The sequence below is a fragment of the Microcaecilia unicolor genome, chromosome 6 (genome assembly GCF_901765095.1).
Source record: "Microcaecilia unicolor chromosome 6, aMicUni1.1, whole genome shotgun sequence".
NCBI lineage: Eukaryota > Metazoa > Chordata > Amphibia > Gymnophiona > Siphonopidae > Microcaecilia > Microcaecilia unicolor.
The window spans coordinates 79,185,223-79,204,389 of NC_044036.1; the positions used below are offsets into that span (position 1 = coordinate 79,185,223).

The following is a 19,167-nucleotide window of genomic DNA, read 5'->3' on the forward strand; positions in this document are numbered from 1 at the left end:
TTAATGAGGGTGAACATAAAAAGTTGTGAAACGGCATATTTTTGTGGTGGGAGGGGGTTTGTGACCACTGGGGGAGTCAGGGGAGGTCATCCCCGACTCCCTCCAGTGGTCATCTGGTCGTTTAGGGCACTTTTGGGGGCCCTATTCGTGGAAAAACAGGGTCCAGGAAAAGTGCCCTAAATTCTCGCTAAAAACGCATATTTTTTTCCATTATCGGCGAAAGGCGCCTATCTCTGATCGGCTGATAACCACGCCCCAGTTCCGCCTTCACCATGCCTTTGACACGCCCCCATCAACTTTGTCCGCATCCGCGACGGAGTGCAGTTGAAAACGTCCAAATTCAGCTTTCGATTATACCACTTTATTCGTTTTTGTGAGATAAACGTCTATCTCCCGATTTGGGTCGCAATATAGGCGTTTTTCTTTTTCAATTATAAGCTGGATAGTGTTCCAGATTTCCTGCTCACTCTAGATCTGTGCTGTTTGATAAAATGTGCTTTATTTTCCTAAACTAATTTAACAAGAAGATCCTGGGAATCCCTAGATACCCCCTCCAGCACAACATTGGAAATGCTAGAGATGGGTTGTCTTTTGCAGCAACATGGCAAATATAAATGACATATCCCAGGGGTAGGCAACTCCGGTCCTCGAGAGCCGCAGGCAGGTCAGGTTTTCAGGATATCCACAATGAATATGCAGGATGTCTACCCCTGACATATCCCATGTCATTGCATGTTGTTACAAATGAAAATAAGCTCCTGTCCACTTAAATCTTTTGAGGCAGTGCCACTGAATATTTTTAGTAATAATTCATGATTCGCACAACAAGGGTGTACCTAGGAAAAGGCAGCATCTTAAGCATTGCAGTGAGCACTAGAACATCAGTGCACCCACTGTAAAAATAAACAAGCCACATTAGTAAAGATGATCCTGCCAACACAAAACCATGTCTTTTTCACAAACATAGAACACAAATACATCCTCATCTAATATAAAGTAACCTAACCCCCTCCACTGTGGCTAGACCCTTCAAAATTTGATATTACTGCTAGAATTTTCAGTAATCCAGGAACATGAGGTGGGAGTGAATAGGCACAAGGGAACCTTGGTTAGCCAAAGGGTTGTGTTGGGGGTTAGGGAGTGAATGGAGGGCCTGCTAGTGTTACATGTGAAATTTGAGACGCCTGACCCTGGTGTGGGGGAATCTGCCACATGTTGAGCTCTTGCCCACATATAGGTGGCTACCCTACTGGACGGGGCCACATGGGGGAATTTGGGTGCTACTGGGGGTAAGGGGGAGTTCTCAGGGGTTCAGGTGCTGCCAGGATGCTGTTTTCAGAGGAGAGAATTGAGTGTTGTCAAGGAAGTCAGGTGCTGCTGAGAAGGATTGTTGGTGTTATCAGAGGGGTAGTTACTAGGATGGTACTGGGAGGTAGAGTTGTTGGGGAAGTCAGATGCTGCCATAAGGGTGGTTGCTGTGGGAAGACATCTGCCACTGAGTGGGAAAAGCTGGCATCAATGAGGGTTGCCTTTTGGGTGGGCTGTGATACTGCAATCAGGGTTATTTATTTGCAAAGGGACCAGTGATTTTGGAAAGCTACTTCCACAATGGCTTTCCTTTGGTGGCACCCAAACCCTCAACAACTGCCCCCCCACCACAGCATCACCCAAATTCCCCCTCCATGTTGTCCACCCCAGCAGAGCAGTTCCTCCACCTGTAGGCAAAAGCCCAGCTTGTGGTTTTCTTTTATTTAAACTTATGTAGCTATATTGCATATAAGGTACATGAACAGAAAAGCTAAGGGATGCTCCAATGTCAGTAGTAGGACATCTCAATTTCCAGAAACATTGTAATGGCATAGATGGGTGCAAGCTACTACAGACTACTTTTTGTCAGTTACTATGACAACAAAGTTGGCATATTTGTATTGTTTGTATTGATTCTTTTCCAGTTCTCCTAGCACTCAAAGATGGGGAAGCAGCTTTCTAAAATCACTGCTCCCTTTGCAATTATCCCAGATCCCGTCATCTCAGCCCCACATAAAAGGTGACCCCCACCTTGTTGCCAGCTTTTCCCACTCAGTGGCAGATGACTTCCCCCAGCAACTGCCCTTATGGCAGTACCTGATTCACTAAGTATCCTCTGAAAGCACCTGATGACCTCTGTGGAACCTGACTCCATTCCAGCACCAGACCTCCCCCCCCCCAACAATGGCTTCCCTTGGTGACATCCAAACCTTCAACAACTGCTCCCATCCCAGCATCACCCAAATTCCCCCTCCATGCTGCACACCCCAGCAGAGCAGGCTCCCCCACATGTAGGCAAAAACCCAGCATGTGGGAGCCTCCCCAAACTAACCCCTTCCACTGTGGCTAGACCCTTCAAAATGTGATATTACCGCTAGAGTTCTCAGTAGTCGTTTTGAAGATCCAGGAACATGAGTTGAGAATGAATAGGCACATGAGAATCCAGTGGATAGAATCGGGTGGGGTGTTAAAGAGTGAAAGGGGGGCTACTGGTGTAGCATTTACATTTTCAGAGACTTTACCCTGGTGAGGGGGGAGTCTGCCATGTGTCTAGCCACCCTGCTGGAGGGGGCCACATGGGGAGAATTTGGGTGCCACTGAAGGAGGGGGGCTGCTGTCAGGGATACAGGTGTTGCACATGAGGTCATCTGTGTGTGAGTGAGACTAACAAGTATAAGCCACCTGCAAGCCTATAGAAGTGGTATACATTTAGGTACAGTAGGTATGTTTTGTGTTCCTGGAGGGCTCACAATTGTAAAATAAGAGAGAAAGTTGGATTTGAAACTGGGTCCCTTAGTTTACAGTCCATTGAAAAAGCTACTAGGATGCCCCTCTGTTCTGCATGAATGTCTGTGTGGCCATTTTCAAAGTATGCTGCCATAGAGACCTCCATGTCCCTTAATTTGGATATTCCAGTTTATAAAATGAATGTTCATGCTGGATGTTTCCAGCACATGGATGTCCACCTCACATGTTTTCAATAGGAAATCTTGGTGTATTAGCTGTTCGAAAATACATGTGAGATGGACATTTGTTTGGGATGTTGTGACTAGGATGTCTTTATAGGGTCCTTTTACGAAGCTGCACTGTGTAGACGCAGGTTATGGGCACGCGCAGAATCATTTTTCAGCACACCTGCAAAAAAATGCCTTTTTTTCATTTTTGCCGAAAATTGCCACGCGTCCATTTTGGGTCTCAGACCTTGCCACCAGTCATTGACCTAGCAGTAAAGTCTCATGTGATAACCAAAAATAAAAATTATTTTTTGGACATGCGTATCGGATGCACGCCAAAAATTAAATTACCGCAAGAGCCATGCGGTAACCGGGCAGTAACTTCCTTATGCGGCTTAGTAAAAGGTCCCCTATCTGACTTGGATGTCCTTTCAAAAACACCCCTCTACGTATACAGATACATGTGCTGTGCATATTCCATTAGTCTAACAATTTACACATGTAATAAGTGCATAATTGTTAGCATGTGCTTTATATAATTACTCTCTAATTGCACCCTCGCTAATGCAAGGTGAAATCCATGCCCATTCCCCATCTCTAACCCACTCGTTTCCCAGCTCATACAAGAATATGCAGTTAACACATGAATTAGCCCAAGCTGTCATGCCTGAATCGTAACTGTTGCATGACCGTGTGCTAATAATTCATGTACAAGAATTCACATTGTAACTGTTTTACTGCACTTTAGCCGAAAGGTTTCCTAAGAAACAAATAAAAATGCCAAGGAGAAGATAAAGCAGACTCCATTCTAATATCAAGAAATATTTTAGATATAGCGTATGGTACAGGAAATAAGAAGAACACAACAATGTCAATTATAAGCAGTTCTGATTATTTAATTACTCATATATGTCTCGACTTTAAGCCTGAAATATAAAGTACTGAGGTAATGATAACGGTACAATAGGAATATATTTTCTGACTTCTGTAATAAAGCAGATAAATGAAACTAATGGTTCCACACTGCTACCTTTCTTAAAAGTATTAAATAAATATTTCCCTGGTAGTGACATGGCTTTCTTTTATTTAAACTTATACAGCTATACTGCATATAGACTACATGAAGAGAAAAAGCTAAGGGATGCTCCGATGTCAGTACTAGGACATCTCAATTTCCTGAGACATTGTAATGGCATAGAGGGGTGCAAGCTGCCACCGACTTTTTTTTTTGTCAGTTACTATGACAACAAAGTTGACATATTTGTAGCATTGTCCGTGTTGATTCTTTCGCAGTGCTCTTGGAAACACGCATTCTCTCTCTTTCCCAGAGTTCACCTTATAATGTAGCATAATGTGGTTTGCAGCCATTTATTGTATGTTCTGTTTCACACCTTACTTTCCCCATTACTGTTTTGTACTTTTTTTTAGCTATCCTTTCTCCAACTTAAATCAGAATTGTGCATCCTGTTGGATTTTCATCATATCACACCTCTCATGTGTCATTTCTTTGTATTTCTCACCCTGTAATCCATACTTTCAGAAATTCTTACTTTCAGTTAGTGATCAGTGCATTTGTTTCTTTTCCTTCTGAGAATTCCAAACCATTTGATCCAGGAGTTTTGGGCAATTGCAAACCACTTATTAATTTTCTAGCCTGGATCATGTTAAAAGCAATCCATGGATACTTTTACTGAAACAAATGATTGTGCTTTCTTTTGCGAAAAAGCGTCTTACATAGTAACATAGTAACATAGTAGATGACGGCAGAAAAAGACCTGCACGGTCCATCCAGTCTGCTTCAGTCATTACATTTACTTTAGCCTCTATAATGCTCGTTCAACAAACATAAGGTAGACATTTTTGCCCTGATGAATTGACCAAGAATCTGGTTTCATTAACTGTTTTTTTCCTTGATCACATCATGGATAGTAGTCATACTTGGTTCCACATCTTAACTGTTGATCATGAATCAACCACAAGAGAACTAGTCTATTCCTTCCTGTATGCTCTTTGTTCTTTTCCTCATGTGTCTCTTCACACTTTATTTTCTTACTGTGTTCTATCTTGAGTCTTCCATTATGTCATCCTGGTTTCCTATTTCTCACTCTCTCCACTCATTTTTTTTCTCATTAACTCTGTGTCTAGTTTAGAGAGCTCACTAAAATGATCCCATTGTTTATTTGACATCTCCAGTAGTCCATTACACCACTGTCTTAGCCTTACTCTTCTCTCATCTGCAGAACCTTCAATGTGCAGGAATAAGTTCAGCAACATGACACAAAGCACTGGTTGTAATATAATATGAGCTATATTTCTACTATGAAAAGATATAAGATGTAGTCAAGCACCATCTAGAAGTGTAAACATGTAAGATTTATTTAGATTTAGGTCAAACCTTTACATTTAAGTACAGTAGATATTTCCCTGTCCATGGACAATTTACAATCTAAGGGCCTCTTTTACTAAGCCACGCTAGCGATTCCCAATGCAGCAAATGAAAGGAAGCCCTTTCAATTCATATGTGCTTCCTCTCATTTGTCATGTGGGAATCGCTAGCGCAGATTAGTAAAAGAAGCCATAAATGAGGAAGTTATTGACGTGGGCTACCATTAATTTACTGTTAACCCCAATTAACAGTAACTAGGTTTCATTGCATATAATAGGACCCATGATATAATAACGGTGATGAAGCAACACAACTTAAAGGTAGCCCATGTTGATAACTGTACCCCTAAGTTTATACTTGAGGCAAAGGAGACAAGTGACTTGTCCAAGATCAAAAGAAACAGCAGTGGAATTTGAACCAAGCTTTCCTTATTGTCAGTTTGGTGCTCTAACCACCAAGCTACTTCTCTGAATTTTTTAATTAATATAATACTTAAATAGAACATATGAAGACATGCAGGTATCATTTTCGGGCTCATAAGTGTTAGGAAAAAGAGCAGCAATAGGTAATTTGAAATTTGCCCTACATCAGTAATGTGAATGGTTTACATGTGTATTCCTTATACAAAATTTGGTGGGTCAAATTATAGGATCTTTCAGGTCTTGCAATATCAAACCTTGGTGTATTCTCTTTTATTACCTACCCTGTGAACAACTGTCTTTGATATAAAAGGACAAATAACCCAGGTTCAGTAAGATTTTTTTGTTGTTACATATATTAATTTACCTTTTCACTTTTTAATTTGTAAAAAGGAGATGCTCAGTGTGCTCTATATGTTAACATAGCCAACTTTAAGGCAGTGTGTAATGATTGCCAAGCTGACAAACTGCTGGTCACAGCCAGCTTCCTTGTCTCATTGCAACAAAACACATCATAACTTATTCCCTGTGCTCAATAAACTCAACAGTGTCTTTCCCAAACACACATAATAAAATATTATGAGTGCTACTACTTACTCAGTGTTCAATATAATGTTATTTGCAATAAAGCACTTATTTTAAATAGAAGCAGACTGTGCTTTATCGAAAACAACATTGAACAGTCCAAAAGGTAGTGTCTCATAGGCATGCCTGGACAGGCAAAGAGAGGCAAAGTTATCTGGGAAATTATAAAGGGAATGGGACAACTTCCCTATGAGGCAAGGTTGAAGCAGCTAGAGATCTTCAGCTTGGAGGAAGGACAGCTGAGGGGAGATATGATAGAGGTCTATAAAATAACGAGTGGAGTTGAATGGGTAGATGTGAATCGTTTGTTTACTCTTTCCAAAAATACTAGGACTAGGGGCCATGCGATGACGCTACAAAGTAGTAAATTTAAAATGAATCAGAGAAAATATTTCTTCACTCAACGTGTAATTAAACTTTGGAATTCGTTGCCAGAGAATGTGATAAAGGCAGTTAGCTCAGCGGAGTTTGAAAAAGGTTTGGACGGTTTCCGAAAGGAAAAGTCCATAGACCATTATTAAAATGACTTGGGGAAAATCCACTACTTATTTATAGGATAAGAAGCATAAAATGTATTGAACTTTTTTGGGATCTTGCCAGGTATTTGTGACCTGGATTGACCACTGTTGGAAACAGGATGCTGGGCTTCATGGACCTTTGGTCTGTCCCAGTGTGGCAATACTTATGTACTTACTTATGTACTTATTCTTGGAGTGCAACATAAATGTGTCAAGATTTTATTTATTTATTTATTTATTTATTTATTTATTTGTTACATTTGTATCCCACATTTTCCCACCTATTTGCAGGCTCAATGTGGCTTACATAGTACCGGAGAGGCGTACGCCAACTCCGGTATGAACAAATACAAAGTGATGTTGTGGTTCATGTGGAACAGACACATTAGAGACTCGTAGAGTGGAAGAGTTATGTTAAGTCCATTACGTGCTTTGGTTTCGTTGTGTTGCATCAGACTGAATGGACATTATTAGATTTTCTGAAAAACAACCAGCTACTTCTCTACATAGATAAACATAAGACTGTGACAAAGTTTTCAGAAAACTAACTTACATTGATGTCTTTATTTTATACATTTCAAATATATGCAATATTTAAATCAATATTATATATTTTAAAAAAAAGCTCACAAAAATGCAAAAACTGGTATTCAGCATCTCATAATTTTACAGATTGAATTTGGTGCCACAAAAGCTTAATATAGGAGCAACTGTTTCAAGAACAGGCTCATATTGTATAGGAAGTGTGTGTTGGGGAAAAAAAAACAGGGTTGCAAGGTACTGCTGGAATTCATTCACTGCCATAAATCTTCAGTGTGACCAAACTTGAATACCAGCCCCCTCCCCCAAAAGATAAATGCAATTCTGGAAAAACACCGCTATCCCAAGGTATACATCTGCACTGTCATTGACAATGTAGCCCCCAAAAAGGATCCACATAGAAGCAATTAAGGATCTAAAAGCCATCATAAAACCGATGAAGAGCCAAACACGGGCACCTGTTTGCCCCAGGCACCTTTCACTGTAACTATCGCCATGAACTTGACCACTGGACACTGTATTAATCATTAAAAACGCCACAGTTGTGATTACACCACATGCATGGTATGAGTGATTTAGGTGCTCTGTCTGTGGATATTTCACTGCCGCATCAATAATGATCCACCAGCCTGTGAAGAACAGGACTCCGGCAGCCACCGAGGCTATAGTATTGCACTTCTCACTCCAGTGAATGCATTCAGAGCACCTCACGCTGTCCAGAAATCTGGACATTTTGTTGCCCTAAAATGTCAAACTCAAACCTCAGGGCACCCACTACCGGTCCGCAGCTTTCCTTCGCCGGTGCCCCTGTATTCCTAAATTTCTGTTGGGGAGGGGACATAATCAAGTACAGAGAGAAACCGTAGAACACCAGGTGAAGGTGATTAATAGAGATGGACAGCGAGAAAAATTTATATTTGTGTCCTTCAGGGCCTGCACTATCAGTAATCACAGTTCAATGTTGAGACATATTAGAATCATGCAGAAAGGAAAGTAAATATTTGACCAAAGAATCTTGAGGATCAGCTATATGTAAATTAAAGCCTCCTAAAATAAGAGTAGAAGGGCATTGAAGAACTGTAAGGAGAGTTTTAAAAAGACAGTGACAGGCGGGGGTTGATATATGATCTGGAAATTTAATGATCAGGGGCCTTTAACCTATAGAATGGGTATTCCACTTCTAAGGAAAGGTGTTAAGGGGTGAACACAGAGCACTTCAGTATATACAGCAGCCAAACCACAATCTCTTTTGGAGACAGACAATAGATGATGGTAGCCAGGAAAAAGAGCAATGTTTGTAAGCCAGGTTTCAGCAAGACAAAGTATATTCTGTTTAGCACCCATATAACAATAAGGTCAGCAACCAAGTGAAACTTTGATCCTAAGGAGTGAACATTTAGGAATCATTCAAGGAAACCCCAGGTGTGCCTGGGGGGAAAGGAAGAACTAGACTAAACCTTGTTTCACTTGGTTAAATTTGCCCCTTCTCCATACTCTTCATGAAAGACTTTTTCTTTTTTCATCAGACTGAAAAGCTAATAAACTAGTGAGGCCATGAAGCTACATCAGCCTACAATACATCAAAAGCACACCAGAAAATAGGCTGGCAAGAGGAAAAACCCTTCACTCCTGGAGGCACCAAACCTCTTCTCTTCCCTCTGTAGGTTTTTCACCTTTTCAGCTGATTGCGTGAAGCAGAAGCAGAAGATAAATCTGTTCTTTAAAAGGTTATTATTAAATAATCATTATATTTTAAAGCAGCAGTGCAACCTAATCATGGTAAAATTTAATTCTGCCCTGAGTAGAAAGCCAATCCTTAATGCAGCAGGGGAGTTGCATTACTGCTGTCCTCACCGCTAATTGATACTTTTGATGTAGCATCCAATTAGCTGTCAGAGTCATGCTGAGAAGGGATGGATAAATAGGAATAAGAAGAATCCAACATTTCCCCAGTCAGCCACCAGTTACATTTTAAATATATCTTAGAAAAAAAACCCACAACCTCTATTATTCTTCTTCCTCTCTGTATTAATGTTTGCTTCCCTGCTTGTGGCAAAATGTTCATTTTGCTGTAAAGTTAGATCCGTTGCTGCTTTAAATTTATGCTGTACCCTAGTACATTTCTATTTCGTGGTATTACTGATAACTTTAATATTGTATTTAAATGATCAGTGTGTTTTTAGTACAACGGTGGATATATTTGCATACGACTGCTGAGAGATGTCTAGAGGGATTACTCAGTATTAATTAGAAACTGAGTAACTGCTTTTCTACCAATTCTGTAATTGGGAGGTGGAGAGGGAAGCAGAGGAGGATAAATGTGTGCCCTAATCAACTTTAATCAGCATGCCACTCTTTTATTTGGGGATTGGGGGATGGGAACATGTTCTCTGAGTGCTCTTTTTTTTTCTACTTGCTTGTTTTCTCCATTTTCCATCCTCTCTTTCCATTCTGCGTTTTAGTTCAGACTAAGATTGAGAGGCTAACTCAGTGGGCAGAAAAAAAAATCATGCACACACACACACAAACACACACACACACACACGTCAGTATTCAGTAGCAGGCTGATCAGCGAGATCACATGTCCATATATGTACGGAAAGATAAATAAAGGGGCAAATGTTTAAACTTGGGATAGATTATCTGTAGAAGATGATTCTATCTACATATGCAATTCAGATGTTATGTGTTAATGTGATCCAAGTGAATATTAGAGTATCCTGATAAGAAATATTCAAATACATTTGAATTTTATACTGACCATTATGGGGTGAATTCTATAAATGGCACCTAAAAAATTGGTGCAGAAAGAAACGTTTAGTGCTGATCAGTACATTTTTTCTAGAGAAAAAGGTGCCAGTACTCAAATGCCAGGGCCACCCTTTGGGGTGGGGTGATCACTGAGGAACTCACCCTACAATAGCCAGGCCCCCCTGCAACTAGTCACAGAATCTATAACAAGGCAGAATTGGTGTGTAGAGTCTGAGCTCTTTCATTAAAACTTGGGGACCATGGGTCAATTTTAGCAGACAATGGAAAAGGTGCCGGTACTCGGCAGGGGTGTAGCCAGACTTCGGCGGGAGGGGGGAGTCAGAGCCCAAGGTGAGGGGCCACATTTTATCCCACCCCCACGCAGCGGACACCCCCCCGGCACCCCTCACCTGAGTTCCCCGCCGCTGTCAGGTACCTGTTCTGGCGGGGGTCCCCAACCCCTGCCAGCCAAAGTCCTCCTCAGCCGGTCTGTGGGCCGGTGTGTTGCTGCAGCTGATGTGGAAGCCTAGCATGTGATCTGCTCTTAAATGTTACATGTTTTGGGGCAGATCATGGGCTTGGATTCCAGTTATGCACACAATTATAGAATAAGGGGGTTCTGTGTGTAAATTTAGGCATGGAGAGTTGCAGCACATTTTCATTGGTGCAAATGGATATGCCTAAATTTATGCATGACCCCTGCACTTAAGGTGCTATTCTATAAACTGCACCTAACTTTAGGCGTGGCTTATAGATTAGCACCGGGGCTTTTTTGTGGGGGTACTTGGGGATACTGAGTACCAGGGGTGTAGCTACGTGGGTCCACCCCCGCCAACACAGGTAGTCAATGGTGGCGGCGGCGGGGAAGGGTCAGCAGCGGCTGGAAGGGGGGGTCGAAAGGGTCGGCGGGGGCCCAGGCCCCCTTGGACCCACGTAGCTACACCCCTGGTACTCAGTATCCCCAAGTACCCCCACAAAAAAGCCCTGGTGCTAATCTATAAGCCACACCTAAAGTTAGGTGCAGTTTATAGAATAGCACCTTAAGTGCAGGGGTCATGCGTAAATTTAGGCATATCAATTTGCACCAATGAAAATGTGCTGCAACTCTCCATGCCTAAATTTACACACAGAACCCCCTTATTCTATAATTGTGTGCATAACTGGAATCCAAACCCATGATCTGCCCCAAAACATGTAAAATTTAAGAGCAGATCACATGCCTAAATTTATATACGTACGTGTTCAATTGATTTCAATTACTGCCAATAAATGCTTGTCAAAAAGCCAATTATTGGTACTAATTGGCTCATTATTCAATTAAATTGCACGTGAAAATTGTGTACGCGTCCAAATTTCCACATACAATTTTTAGCGCTTTTTATAGAATTAGGGGGGTATATGCATTACATGTATAACTCAGCAATATATATTTGAACATACCCAGATAATTGGTATTTATACAGATGTATGACCCAGATCACTAAAATGACCCAGTGATTTAATATATGTGCTTCAGGCTCCTGCCCAGTTAAATCACTTGTGCAGGGTTGTCTACTGATATTCAGAAACACTTAACCAGTTAGTGCCTCTGAATATCAGCACTAACTGCTAAACTGGAAACCGTCTATTTTGTGGGCAGTCCAGGGACAGAGTTGGCACTTATGCAGTTAAGTGCTGATATTCACCACTTACCTGCCTATAGGGTCCTTTTATTAAGCTGTGGAAAAAAGTGGCCTGCGGTATTGTGGGCACGTGTTTTTGTTGTTCGCCAGGTCCGATTTTACTGCATCTGGGAAAAAGGGCTTTTTTTCAATGGGCTGGGAAAAGAGCCTGCAGTAAAATTGAAACCAGTGCCTGTCTATTTACGGCCTGAGCCCTTAATGCCACCCATTGATCTAGCAGTAAGGGCTCGCCGCTACACTCATGGTGACCGGTCGGCACGTGCCAACTGCAGATTAACACTGGAAACGCCATGTGTGGTAGGAAATTAAAAAATAATTTGTCCCGGTGGTATGGGTACGTGCCAAATCCGAAATTACCACCGGGGAGTATGCTAGCCTGGCGGTAGTCTCGTTTTGGCGCATGCTGCACACAGGTAAGAGTCTTCCGCACCTTTGTAAAAGGGGTCCCATGTTAGCCAGACAAATATGACTGCATAAAACACAGTTCTATCTTTATCTGATTTTGTTTAGGTGATCATGTGCTGAATATCACACTTAACCGGATAAGAGATACCTAGCCACATAAACCTCAATAACAGTACCCCTCAATACCCTGGGCTGCAGGGGTATCACCTGCTGAGGTGGTTGTATAATGTAATATAATATGGACGCGAGTACTGGTAATTGGATTGGTTAATGTTTTATTCTCCTATGACCTGAATAAGAGAGACACAGGAATAGGATGTGAAGAGAAGGGAGGAGGAAAACGTTCCCTGCATGAACTGTTAACAAAAGGAAAAGACTTTTATTAATAGTGGATAAAAGGTATTCAAGAGCTGGCTTACTAGTCTTGGGTAATGACATTAGGGTTGGAAACCTGCCGTTCAGCCTGTCTAGCCCAACTTGCTGATTACCCTTAAAGGCCCCAATGCTCAAAGCTCTGGAGCTGAAGCAAACCGCGCAGGCCCCACTCCATGGGAACTGCACAGAAACGTAGTCCTCCAACGCTCAATATTAATGGCATTCTAATTATATGTTCACTTTAAAAGTGAAAGCAAGACGGAGTAACATGCTTTGTGCATGTGCAGATTAGCTTTGCAGTAGGTGCAGTTCTTGTGCGCATGTGCCAGCCAAAACCGAAAGCAAAGCATAAATCGATGCCACTTTAAATTTACGTTTCTCAAAAAAACAAAAAAGAAAAATCACTTGAAAGGCTTATATTTAAGCACAGAAAACAGGCCAGTGTGTGCTTTCACTTTTTAATTCAGCTCGGATTCACACATTTATTTTCACTATTGGCATTTAGAAGCTTCCATGGGCATCTGCTTCCAAAACAAATGAAAACCAGCAGATTTTAAAGAGAAAACCATAAGAAATTGTCTTTTCAACCCCCCCCCCCCCCCCCACCACCACCACCATGCCAGCTCTGAGTTGGTGTTAGTTTTCCAGTGTTAAGAGCAGGGTTTGCTTGTGCGCTGTTCTCTGAGCATTGGGAGAAAATAGTAAATGACCTCATTTACATCTGTTTGACTACATTTAAATACAATTTGCTGCCATCTTTAGTGTGCATCACTAGAGCCCTCTGAGCATTCTTTGCAGATTAACACTGGTTGGTAGTCCTGCGCTATTCGGCTCTAATGCTGGCGTTAGGTTTGTGCATCGGACGCCAAAGAGTGAGAGAAACACCACCCTCAGGCCTGTCTAAGATCCCTAGTGGTCTAGTGGGGGCAGAAGTGAAGCCTCTTGCTCTTGAACCTAGTGACAGCAGCAACAAAGTGGCTGCCATGACCTATGGAGGCAGCCTCCTTCCTCGCGGGAAGAGGGGGGGATTGGAAAGAGTGCAGCTGTTTTGAATGGGTGGGAGGAGGATGTTCTGGGAGGGGAGATTGGAATGGATGACTACTTAAAAAGAAGTTATGTTGATCTTGGCTGATATTCAGCCCTCTAGGGCAGGGGACTTCTGTTCCTCAGACAGCCCTCAAATCTTATCGACTCTTCATGACCTACTGAGGGTTTGCCACACTGCTCTCATTGGAGAGATGTAAAAACTACAGTTTTACACGACCCTCATGAGGGTGATACAGAGCCAGAAGGCCAGTACCAACAAATTGGTACAGTAGATAGTGTAACACAAATAGAGAGGGTAATACAGCGTACACAGAAAGTATACGGACAAAAAAAGCAACACTGGGCCTTCAAGACTGGGACAAATAAAGTTATTAGTGACCCGACACGGGCCGTGTTTCGGCATTGAACAGCGCCTGCTTCAGGGGTCAAGAATGAACACAGTAGGATGTACTGGAAATCGATTCAAAGCCCCAGTATGTAAAGTGAAAATCGCCATTCGCTGCTGTGGTGAAAACGCACTAGAAAAACATATTAAGGAAAGGAATTTTTCAGGAATCATTCAATTTTTTTAAAAACAAAACAAGCCTGTCACATTGATTGAAGCATTTTTCTTTGGGAATGTTGGCTGTTTTTATAAACTACTTTGATATTTTGTACTGAAAGGTAGTACAGAAAGAAGACAAACTGACCTAAGACTGTAATTGTTTGTTTGTTTTTTTTTGGGGGGGGGGAGTGGGAGTTGATCTGTAAATACTTTTTATTCATGTTCTTGTAAATAGTTCTGTATAATCAGAATTCCAAACTTACTTTATATCATGTGCTCTATGTTTATCTATTCCTATTCTATGTATGTTAGGAGCATGATGTAAATTTTTCCATATTTACTTACACCTTTCCATAAGAGGGCAGTGAGCAGACGTTTGAGTATGTTGCCATCATCCAGGAACTGCAGAAATGATGTTCTGTGGAGAAAGTAATGATGATCTGCCGTGTATCAGTGAGTCTGTGAAACTCCAGTTACCCATTAGTGGATGTTCAAGGAGTGAAAGCTCACCAGTCCCAACTAACCTGAACAATTCAGGCACACCTAGGGTTGCTATAGCTAAGAGTGAGGAAAGCAATGATGTCATAATAAGGGCAAAGTGTGAAATCTTAGCAACTATGTGAATGCTGCCTTAAGCAGGAAGATGATGTTTTGGCTTTTCCTTACTTAGCAAATGGTACCTTAAGGCATGGTGAGATGTATTATCCATGTTTCTAAGTCTAACAGCGCAGCAGGTGACATCATGTATTCATATGGAATTGTTAGCTACTCTGGCCTGGATGAGTTACAACACGGGCATTCGGCATTCACTCAGTCACCCCCTTCTATCCAAACACCACACCAGAAGCCAATTTCTTTAACAAATGTGGATTTATTTAGGCCGCAGCCAGGTCCGCAAAATTTATTTATTGTAAACCTTCACATAAACAATCATTGGTAAACATCCTTGATAAACATCTCCCTCCGAGTACACAGCCCTTCTTGCTTATATTACTACAGGCTGTGCCGTCCAAGCACCCTGTTCCTCCTCAGTGCTGTCTGCTATAGCACGCTGTCCAATCAAATGCATCCCGTACAAGGATGCATTTACCACTTTAACCAAAGCTATTGGCCCCCTGGCCGTCCAAGCCAGGAGACTAGCCGTATCCATCTTGTTCTGTAATCCTGCCCGCATGCAGGCATAACATTTTGCTGAGTATTGTAACTTGCAACAGGTCATTAACATATACATAGTAACTCAGTTTGCCATATTATCCGCTGAGGTGCTGTGTACTCGTCGCTAATGTTACCTAAGTTCCATAGCTTATGCCTTGCTGCGACAACGACCCTTTCCCTGTACCTCATGGGCGGGAGGGCGGGTCAACACTGCTCCCTCTGCTTGCTGCAATCCAAATGGCGCTGTGTTTCCCTTCACAGCCCTTCTTCACCCCTCCTCCCTACCCGCCCCTTTTCCCATCACCCTTCAATCTCTTAATCTCCCTATCCCCTCCCACTCATCCCTCCCTCTCCTCCCCACCCCAGATTCTTCCTGAGCCTTCAGCCCGGTTGTAATCGGCTCCCCTTTAAGGGTGAGCCTTTCCATCAACACGGGCATTCGGCATTCACTCAGTCACCCCCTTCTATCCAAACACCACACCAGAAGCCAATTTCTTTAACAAATGTGGATTTATTTAGGCCGCAGCCAGGTCCGCAAAATTTATTTATTGTAAACCTTCACATAAACAATCATTGGTAAACATCCTTGATAAACATCTCCCTCCGAGTACACAGCCCTTCTTGCTTATATTACTACAGGCTGTGCCGTCCAAGCACCCTGTTCCTCCTCAGTGCTGTCTGCTATAGCACGCTGTCCAATCAAATGCATCCCGTACAAGGATGCATTTACCACTTTAACCAAAGCTATTGGCCCCCTGGCCGTCCAAGCCAGGAGACTAGCCGTATCCATCTTGTTCTGTAATCCTGCCCGCATGCAGGCATAACATTTTGCTGAGTATTGTAACTTGCAACAGGTCATTAACATATACATAGTAACTCAGTTTGCCATATTATCCGCTGAGGTGCTGTGTACTCGTCGCTAATGTTACCTAAGTTCCATAGCTTATGCCACAGCCCACGGCAACGACTCCTCGTTCGCCGCGGGCTCCCCCCAAACCCTGGCTGCGACCTACCACCAGCGTAATGGCTTCAATAAAATTCTGTAAATCAAAGTTATAGCACGCAAATCAAATGCTATAGCACGCTGTGCAATCAAATGCAATGAAATGCATCCAAACTCGTCCCTTCTTGCTTAATATTACTACAGGCTGTGCCGTCCAAGCACCCTGTTCCTCCTCAGTGCTGTCTGCTATATTACTACAGGCTGTGCCGTCCAAGCACCCTGTTCCTCCTCAGTGCTGTCTGCTATAGCACGCTGTGCAATCAAATGCTATAGCACGCTGTGCAATCAAACGCAATGAAATGCAAATCAAATGCTATAGCACGCTGTGCAATCAAATGCAATGAAATGCATCCCGTACAAGGATGCATTTACCACTTTAACCAAAGCCCCCTGGCCGTCCAAGCCAGGAGACTAGCAATCAAATGCAATGAAATGCATCCCGTACAAGGATGCATTTACCACTTTAACCAAAGCCCCCTGGCCGTCCAAGCCAGGAGACTAGCCGTGTCCATCTTGGTCTGTAATCCTGCCCGCATGCAGGCATAACATTTCGCTCAGTATTGAACTTTCAACAGGTCATGCCAGTTTTAATAAATAGGCATAACATTTCGCTCAGTATTGTAACTTTCAACAGGTCATGCCAGTTCTAATAAATCATTCTGTATTGTTTTCACTAATAGCACACTGCTCATCCCCGCTAAATCATAGCCCCCTAAATGCAGGATGAGAAACTGTGGCTAAATCATTGCCCCCTAAATGCCGGAGGAGAAACTGTGGCGCACTGGAAGTCATCAACTCCCACTGTATGGTTGGCAACAATTGAGCCCACAGCATCCCTCTCTTACCCAACCATCGTACAGCCCAAAAATAAGAGTGACCACAGATCCATATCTGGTACTGTTCCACCACGTCACCTGCAAGTCACATGCAATTACCATACTATCAAATATGGCAAGTCACATGCAAATAACATATTATCAATTAGGGCAACAACAGGAAAGCCAACCCAAGCAATTAACATATTATCAATTATGGCAACCACAGGAAAGCCAACCCCAGTAAACCCCACTGCAAAGGACCACCCACCCTAACAGGGCTAACCCTAACAGGGCTACTAACGTGGAGGCCGAATGTATCTTTTGTACGCATTCGATCCCCACCGGCCTAACCGTTTAATTTGTTCACATGGAACTCCATGCAGAGCAGCCGAAGTGGGGACGCATTAGCATGGAGCAGCAGCCAGACACCCCCCATTGGTCTAATCTGCAGGTACTGTTGCAGATTGTATAAAGGACATGTAGTTTCCGGTAAGTGTGGTCTAATCCACATGTGTGAACCTCTGGCCAACAAACAGATAATGGGTAATAGCTTGCTGATACCACACCAAATTCAACACTGCTCCACCAATTTCAACACTGCTCCCTCTGCTTGCTGCAATCCAAATGGCGCTGTGTTTCCCTTCACAGCCCTTCTTCACCCCTCCTCCCTACCCGCCCCTTTTCCCATCACCCTTCAATCTCTTAATCTCCCTATCCCCTCCCACTCATCCCTCCCTCTCCTCCCCACCCCAGATTCTTCCTGAGCCTTCAGCCCGGTTGTAATCGGCTCCCCTTTAAGGGTGAGCCTTTCCATTACTGAGCTACGCAGCACTGGCCGTAATTTAGCTATTGTCCCTTACGTAGCCACAAAATCCATCTCTCCAGTAAATAAGACCAGCCAGTGACTTGGGTCCTTTTTGCTCTCCCCCCCTCCCCCCCCCCCCCCACAATAAACTCAGAGTGGTTAAAAACAACAAAAAAAGACTCTTGTTAATAGCACATGAATTCGCTGTTTGATTTCGGTTTTTTTTTTTTTTTTTTTTTTATCTACCTTCAAGTGAGGATGTGCAGAAGCCTAAAAGTGGACAATCCCTTTACAACATCCCTAGTAGCAGTAGAAACAGGAGTTGGCTATACCACAGATGCAGAAAGAGATGGAGTAGCACCTCTAGCCAGAGGAAGACAATCTCTAATTGCATAAAGGGAACTCATGAAAGAAGATCTGCTGCCTTTCTTCATCGTTTATCCCTGGATTGAGTCATAGGATACCCAGGTGGAAGAGGTGTCCCAGACAGTGCACCAGCAACTGCTTACCCACACCTCTTGGCTGCTGGAGTAATTTTGGGGCTTGAGGACTAGTCAGGATCTGCAGGTCGAACATCAGGCCTTGCAAGTATAGCATCAGAGCCTACAGACCTAATATTTGGCCATCACAGTTACTTCTCTCCAACTTCTGACTAAGGAGGTAACTCTGTAACTGTTTCTGCTGCTTCTGAATGTGTGCAGAAGCCTCTCATTTGTCTCAAATGTCTCCCAGGCTAGAGACTGGCAGTGCATCCCAACCCCTCTGTTAGCATCCAGGAGGTTAATAAGACCTTATAAGGGCAACACAAACTCTAAGAACTCATCCCGAAGAAGGAATGCTTTGATAAGAAAATGGTAAAATTTTAGGGTGGGGCTGGGAGACATTAAAAACATTGTTAATTACTGACCACTTTCACAGTCCAATCATTATTTAACTTGCCTTGCACTTTAAGCAAATATTCACCTTATATAGTAACATAGTAGATGATGGCAGAGAAAGACCTATACGGTCCATCCAGTCTGCCCAACAAGACAAACTCATATGTGCTACTTTATGTGTCTACCCGACCTTGATTTGTATCTGCCATTTTCAGGGCAAAGACCATACAAGTCTGCCCAGCACTAGCCCCACCTCCCAACCACTAGCCCCACCT

The 19,167-nt window shown here is 42.8% G+C and overlaps 1 protein-coding gene and 1 pseudogene across 3 annotated transcripts in view; both read right to left on the reverse strand.

Annotated features, from left to right (window-relative positions):
• Positions 1-19,167, reverse strand: part of DPYD (dihydropyrimidine dehydrogenase) — a 1,476,885-nt gene that overhangs the window by 1,369,735 nt on the left and 87,983 nt on the right. The window lies entirely within an intron of this gene.
• LOC115471603 lies at positions 7,344-8,232 on the reverse strand (annotated as a pseudogene).